Raw genomic sequence first — 8,322 nt, forward strand, 5'->3', positions numbered from 1 at the left:
CTGTTGTTTTGAGGGAAATGAGGAGTGAAAATCAGACAAAGCAGCTGTCTGTCTGAATTTTCACAGGTTTACCTAATAACCAACAGAGCTGGGCTTTTGTAGTTAAAGTTCTCTGCTCTGTACATTTTTTATTTCATTTGCCTTTTAGGTTCACCTCCACATGGAGATTGCTGAGTCTGGCATCTTTCCAGTCTACTTATGTATAGCACACTATGTAGAGATGCTGCTGAAGCCTGAAATGCCACTGGTCTTCTCTACCTTCAGGATGTCCGGTTTTAGCCCCTCCCAGGTACAATATCACCCTATGTCCTTTCACTTTCCGCTGTTTTCACAGGATTCAGGATGTCCGGTTTTAGCCCCTCCCAGGTACAATATCACCCTATGTCCTTTCACTTTCCACTGTTTTCACAGGATTATATTATAATCAAATGGATATCCGTAATTACTATTTTGACCTTGGTTTCAACCATTGAAATGGAATAGAAATGATTTTTCATGAAACAGTGTAATACGTGTTCTACAAGGTCACAGCCACACATATTCTCTATAAAGAAGCTCAGAACTGGGGTTGCAGAATCCCTCTGCTGTTCGGCTTGCCACACTTGATTCCCTTGACGTACACGTTCATGTCCGAACAAAGAGTTCACCTTGAAAGTCTTATTTTTGATCTCATCTTCTTTTGGCTCAGTGTTCCAGGCCGACTGTCATCTCGTATGTGTCAACAGGGACTGAGTATCTTAAAGCTAAAGAGTTTACAATATAGATTTAAAGTCCTTGGGTGCAAACTATTGCATCCACCTTCCCAATCACACCTCTATATATCAATCCAGTATGTTCTTGCCATGAATGAAATTATGACATAATACGTTTTGATAACATGACAAAGCAGGAATCACTAATGAAACTGACCTTCAGGTGAGGTCACCTCCATCAGGAATGGCAATATATTATTGTGCACCTGCAGCTATGCCACATCATCTGGGGTTGCTAGGAGAGATATTCAGAGACTGTAAACATCACAGGCAGCTGGTGGCACCTTAATTCAGGAGGACAGGCTCATAGTAATGGCTGTAATGGAATAAATTGAATGGTCTCAACACATCAAACACAAGGTTTCCTTGATTCAATTCACTTAATTCCAGTCATTACTATGAGCCATCCTCCCTTCACCAGCCTCCTGTGGTAAACATACAGAGTAAATTGCAGTGTGGAGTGAGTGGGTGGAGGAGCTAGCAGAACAGTCTGGGACTGGCCTTAGCTCTGTCTGACTGAATAGTTCAAGTTGAATGTCACTTCTTTCCCTTCAAAATACTGTTATTGAGAAGACCTTGAAAAGACAGTTAGAAAGACCTATAAAGGGTGTCAAGTGTACTGTTGATTTTAAGGATGAATCTGTTCTTACAAAAACAAATTAGAAGTTGTCATTGTTTTAATTTAGGCAAGATAGGAGCTTGATCACAATACATTATGCATTGAAAATAATGATTGTCCTCTGTGTGGTTCAGTATCTTGGGTAGAGAAACAAGACAGTTAATTATGGTTAGAGTCAAGCTTTCCAGTTAATTTTGTAGCGCCAGTAGGTAAAGCACATGATAGACGTCATACAACCACTCAGCATGCTCCACAACACCACTGTCTCAAAGCCTCAGTACTTATTTCTCCAAGTCATGTGGATTGGATTAAAACATTCATAACCCTTAATATCATCCCTTCATCTGTGTCATTTTCTGGTTTACATTCTTAATGTGGGTAGGTGTTTTTCCAGATGTGTCTGCACTGGCCGTGCCAGTGTTTCTGGAACTACCTGGACTGGTCTGAGATCTGCCACTACGTGTCCACCTGTGTGGTGATGCGGCTGACCTACCATGTGTACATGTGTGTGGCCGTGCTGGAACACCTGCAGCACACGCAGACCCAGGACCTTCGGGTCTTCCTTAAGGTGAGTCTGGCTGGCTGTCAGTCACACTACCTGCGGCACCGCAAAGCCCTGAAACACTGAGTCACTCTCCATAGAGTACAGTCATATTCATACAGCTAGAGCTAGTGAATTTGTCCACGAGAGATAACAACTGAGTCCCAGCTCCATCAACAGATTGTTAGTAGTTTGACTAAAATATTATATCATGGTCTTATCTGGAGATATTCTTGTTATGAATTGTAGCTTGCATTTTACCTCAAATACAGCTAGACAGAAACATGCTTACGCAATTTCCTCATTGTCCTTGGTTCAAGTTGGACAGTGTGAAACATGCTACTTTGTAAATGTTCATTGAGGTTCACACTTTGAACAATAGGGGATCCGTTTTAGACAGACAGATGGGTTTGTTGGGTTTTGTAAGTATCCACAGCTGCTTAGTACATCTATATTTCATCTCAATTAAACATTTAAATGGAAATGACTTGTTACAATTGTTCTGGATGTCAGTCTGCAGCTCGATGAGGTGGAAGACAGAGTGTAGAAAAGCATTGCCGGTGACTCAAATGCCACATGAATCAAATGGTAAGTAAAGCCTCTCTTTGTTACTCAAAATTCAAAAGAAATTGCCTGTCACTACACAATGCTGCCATAGGTTCTCAGCCAACTATCTGCTCTGAGACATTTTCTAAAGTGCATTCCTAAATGTTTTCTCTTGTCCCTGCTTCTCTCTAACAGTAACAATAGGAGCAAGGCTACAGTACAGTTGGTATACCTAACTTGTTGTATGAATTCTTATCTGTTCACTCTTCACTTTTTGCACATTTGATGGTGTTTACAGCTCTTTTCTGGGTGACAAGTGATAAAGACTCAGGAAAATTATATTGGTCATTTGGGTGGCTTTTCATACAAACATTGCCATTATCAACTTGGAACAGGAAGGAGCAGGAAGAAATGTCACTCCATTAAGTAGAATGTTCTTCATTCTAATCCCACATTTATCACCACCACACTTCCTTGTTTTGACAGGGCAAGTAAGTGAATGTGCTCGTGAGCATAGATAACAGGTCTGCCTTAGAGCAGGGTGCTGGGGGCGCTGGTTTGGATATGACCTAGCCCATTATAGATAGAAGCATGTCTGGTCTATGAAATTCCAAAATAAATGTATTCTCAAATATTTTATTTTCTCTTTTACGCTGTATGCACTGAACTGACATGCATGATGGTTTCTGACACTCCGATGTTCAAATTAAAGGAATGAAATAGTCTATAATGCGCCGCAGCACTCAATTCAGACAGTGGTGTATTGCCTTTCGTAGCTGCTGGTAAAGTAATTCAAAGCATTTACTTCATCCCTCAGGACGTAACTTTCCAGAACTACTATTTTTTCCATGTAATGTTGTTATTAAAACAAAATCAGACAACACCATGTTATAATGGTTTACCTATTTACCTAGTCGACTTGTTGTGTGTTCTATGCAGAGATGTTCACAAGTCTTTGAGGTAGAGTCAAGTCTCAACTCTTTTAGGGCCAAGTCTCAAATCGCTTTTGGCAATGGCTTTCTGCCTGCTGTGGGTTAGGTCTATAAACCTTGTAAATTATTTGAAGAGACTCCCTTGTTCATTAGTCTATACTTGTAAGAAAGAAAGCACATCAGGCACTATATAAATCAAAATACAATTCCTTTAAAAATGTAGACAGTTTACATTAATAAAAGTAATTGCACCGGACATGGAAAAAAGCAAACATAACATTTTAAAGTGCATGGTAGTTTGTGGCAGACAGTCTATATTTCACTTCATTCTGTCACACAAACAAAAAATCTGTAGGTGAGGGAAGATAAATGACAAGTATGAATGTAAACCAAAATGACTGACAACTGTTCAGTAATTGCACTACTAAAGTATCCTATATATCAAACGTAATGACCTTTATCCCTAAAATATACTTAACAACAGAAATACAATTTCCTGTAACAAGTAGCAAATTACATCCTGTGCCCTAAGACAGAGAACATTTATGTTGCAGACAGGTTACATTTCAGAAAGATGAAGTTTGTCAGCGTTCTTGCACTGAGCCTGGCACGATGGGGGCGCATGATGAGGCCTCCATGACTAAACACTCTCTCCACTGGGGCACTGGTGGCAGCCTTGGAAAGTCTTTTGCATGGATTCTCCAAAAATCCAAGCAGTCAACTTCATTTTCATCAGAAGATACTTGAATGTAGCGAATAATCTCTGCTCTGACCTGGCTTTGTCTCCTTTCTTCTTGCTGATCGTGTAGCGGTAGACAGAGAACAGTCTGGAGGTTTTGGCAGGTGGTGGTTGTTCTTCTTCTCCACTACTGCCCTCCGTAACGGTGACTTTCCGTGCCTCAGCCAAAACAAGGTCTGAAAAAAATGTATATGATGTATGTATATGATCTAGACTATAACAGTATACATTGTACATGAAAAAAAGGTATTATTTGAATGCAAGTGACATAGAAAACATTGCATGTTGCAATGCATTGTACCTACCAATCAGAATCTCCTTCAATTGAGCTTTATCTTCATGTGGTATGAGGACATCATGATCAAGCCAGAACAGGCAGAAATATGGGTCCAGCAGTGCAGCCATAATGTATACATTCTTACCAAATGGAGGTTTTGTTGCCTGTTCATCCAAGTGCTCCATTCTGACATTCACAAACACCCCCTGGAATCAGCATTTGAGTGACTCCTGCAGTGCTTTTACTAGACTGACTAGGTGACGACTTGTGCTCAGTATACTTTGCAGATGATAGTTGAGTGACAGTACACAAGGAAGGGCAGCACTGAGTCACCACTTTCTCCCCCTGAGTAAGGGCAGTGGCCCGGACAAAAGGGTCCAAAATGTCCACTAGCTCCAATAGCTGTCTCCATTCCCCTGGTGATAAGCAGATCTCCTTGTGTCCTTAGGCCTCAAGTAGAGTATTGAATACTTTGTTGATTCAGATTGGTGACTGCTTTAATAAGCTGGAGGATGGAATTCCATCTGGTAGACACAGCAGCAGGGATACTACGATTGGCTCCGAACTCGGCTTCAAATGCTTCGTTCAGACCACAGGTAGTATGTAGTAAGCTGCAAAGTTTAGTTACCTTAGCAATCACACTGTTTATGTTTTTGGTTTTATTTAGTCCATCTCTAATCACCAGTTGTAATGAATGGGCAAAGCACTGTAAGAGCTGTTGCCTAAAGTTGGCTTAGATAGACAGTTGCAACAGAACTTTTAAAGGGGCATTGTTGTTTTTAAAGGGCAATTACATACTTTGTAATGGAAAATGCAGATGGCCAAACCCCTGCTTCAGCCTAGGTACATTTTATAGCCACTATACTGCATCAGTCGGGCTACAGGTGAAAATGCTTATTGCTAATAGCACATCTGATAATATTGACCACGCATAAGCTATAAACATGGTTCACAGTGATGTAGCGCTACCTTACTTTTTCAATTTGAGAATACACATAGCTGCATGGTAAAATTATTTCTGGAAAATATATTCTGATTAGTTGTAAATAAATTATATTGAATTGACCATTTTGAGCTGGCCAAATCCGATGAAACAAGAACAGCCACAGACCGAAAACTCTACCAGGGGTTGCTAAAACTTTTGTCCTCAAAACGATCTTATACGACCCACTTGAACTCGCCCTACTGTCCGAGTGCTTAGTTTACAGAAACGTACCACCTCTATTGCATATGAAGGCAAGCTGATCCACGCACGAACCTTATCATCACACCAATGAGATCTAGCATCCAAATTCACCGGGTGTCTGCCTTGATGTTCATAACAATCATCGGACACCCTGCAGTGGAACCCAGAACAATACGTGACCACTGCCGTCCTTTTAGCACCGCGATACGAAGGGCGCTCAAAACGCTTATAATCACCCTCATCAAGATGTTGCCTACGCCTAATAGTCCAACTCATCACTTATTATTAATATTATATTACAAATGTCACTTCTCACAATGGTGCTAGTTTAGTAAAGTTAGATAAAGCTGAGTAAATGTCTCGCAAGATCACATAATGATTCATTAGTATTTTACATAACAGATTGTAATATAATACCATATAAGTCTACTGTAGCATAGTAGACCTATAATATGTTACACCAAAAACATCTCCTCAGTCATTTCTTATCTGAAGCTGAATAGTCAAAAAAAAATCCTCATGCGGCCAAAACTCAACGGCGCGCACCGTGCGCATGCTTTGGTTGAAACAAAATAGGCCTACAAGAACTGCTAATAGTTTGTTAACACCAGCTTTAATTCGCTCATGAAACAGTTATTCAAGAAGATCTAAATACATGTTCCCATGAAACTGCTTGAGATCAAATAATGGGGATGCAGTTTGGACATTTCACTGGTAAAACGTGAAGAATTATCATTCATTATTGACAGTGATAATGGCCTATTTTGAAATTAGGTATGCCTAACTTGGTGTTTGGGGGTATTAAAAATATGAATCATTCTTAAGACAATGTGTGGGCATATAGGCAAACGTTGCAATTGGAGGATGCATTTTATGCACCTATTTTTTTATGATATTCAATCTGTCGGTACAAACTTTTAGTAGTTATGAAGTCAAAAAAATAAAAAATACGATCCCTCGCCTGTATAAAACATAGCACTACACTACTGATGGTCCAATCATTTTCACCAATATGTTATTGCGACCATTTCTGGAGGTGGAAATTATATTTTAGATGGCGTCAGCATAATTTTATTTTCATTATGTTTTTTTTAGAATGTCCTTTTAAAAAGTAAACAACCTCCCGAGTGGCGCAGCGGTCTAAGGTATAGCATCGCATTGCTAGAGGCGACACTACAGATCCGGGTTTAATCCCGGGCTGTGTCGCAGCCTGCCGCGACCGGGAGACCCATGAGGTGGCGCACAATTGGCCCAGCGTCATCCGGGTTAGGGAAGGGTTTGGCCGGCTGGGATGTCCTTGTCCCATCGCGCTCTAGTGAGTCCTTGTGGTGGGCCGGACACATGGACGCTGACTTCGGTCGCCAGTTGTACGGTGTTTCCTCCAACACATTGGTACGCCTGGCTTCCGGGTTAAGCAAGCAGTGTGTCAAGAAGCAGTGCAGCTTGGCAGGGTCATGTTCCAGAGGACGCATGGCTCTCGACCTTCGCCTCTCCCGAGTCCATACGGTAGTTGCAGCGATGGGACAAGACTGTAACTACCAATTGGATACCACAAAATTGGGGAGGAAAAAAAATTACAGAAAAAAAAAGAAAGTACAAAGTCACCAGAACTCCTTCTACATAAAAATGATCCCAGAGAGGACCCGGACCCCCTAAGCAAGGGGACTGGAATTGGTCAAACTCACGGTTTAATACATGTACAAAACTATCTTCTTTCCCTAAAGGCATGATGGTCATGACTTTCTTACATAAAAAGGAGGTTTACTTGGCCCCAGGTAATTGATCTGAGATCGACTTAAGTTTCAATCAGGTCATTTTTGGGGGCTTTAACCCCTGCCACTACATAATTTAAAGTGTGAATATAAGGGCATTTGCATTGCACTTGTTTGCTCAGGGTTGTTCTGTGTCATTGGCTAAGATATCGCCCCTTTGGGTGCTGTGTACTGTAGGTAGCAAACAGAATACGCTTGCACTGCACACATCGACTTTCCAATGAACCCATAAAAGTTTATTTCCTCTGTTTTTCATTTTGTATTGTCTGTGTACTTGAGAATCACCATAAAATATGTATCACTCCGAGAGTAATTATATCGCCTTAAATGAAATTGCTGACTGTACAAATTGCCCAAATTAAACTGTATTTTGTCCTTGCAATTTGGCCTCGATCCAATTGAAGTTGTTAAAATGTCATTGCACATTAGGCCATCCCACACACTGGCTGTACTATTACAGGTTGTTAAAGTCCACGTTGTTGTTGGTTGTATATTGCTATGTCAACCCCCTCACCAAACACACACACACACAACATGCCCATAGAGGGCTGGACTGGAAGACTAACCAGAGTTGTTGTGTTCTCTCCTCTCATTTCCCATCAGGAGGAGCTACAGAGTGAGTCATTACCTGGAGTACATGGAGGGTCTGGAGCACAGTTACAGAACAATGGTACTGACAGATATGAAAAATATCTCTTAGAGAATCAGCTAGCAGTGCTGACACACCACAGCCATCACTCCCCAGGCTGCACTGGGACTGGGACTGGTAATAACAAGGTAAAGGCTTCTCGTGACAGGATTAACCAGTGTGTGTACCTGGGGAGTCTCATACTACCTCTTGTTTGGATTGAGGAAAGGTTTGATACTGTGTATGCTCTCTGTAAATGTTGTTTATACCTCTAAGATCTGTCAGCATTGTTCTACATATTTAAAGATGTACAGTGGTAGAGATGTATGA

General features: G+C 41.0%; 1 pseudogene; it reads left to right on the forward strand.

Moving 5' to 3' along the window:
* Positions 1 to 8,064, forward strand: part of LOC139415413 (protein broad-minded-like) — a 44,229-nt pseudogene extending 36,165 nt beyond the window's left edge.
* Positions 8,065 to 8,322: the final 258 nt, after the last annotated feature.

The sequence above is a fragment of the Oncorhynchus clarkii genome, chromosome 8, assembly GCF_045791955.1.
Source record: "Oncorhynchus clarkii lewisi isolate Uvic-CL-2024 chromosome 8, UVic_Ocla_1.0, whole genome shotgun sequence".
Classification (NCBI taxonomy): Eukaryota; Metazoa; Chordata; class Actinopteri; order Salmoniformes; family Salmonidae; genus Oncorhynchus; species Oncorhynchus clarkii.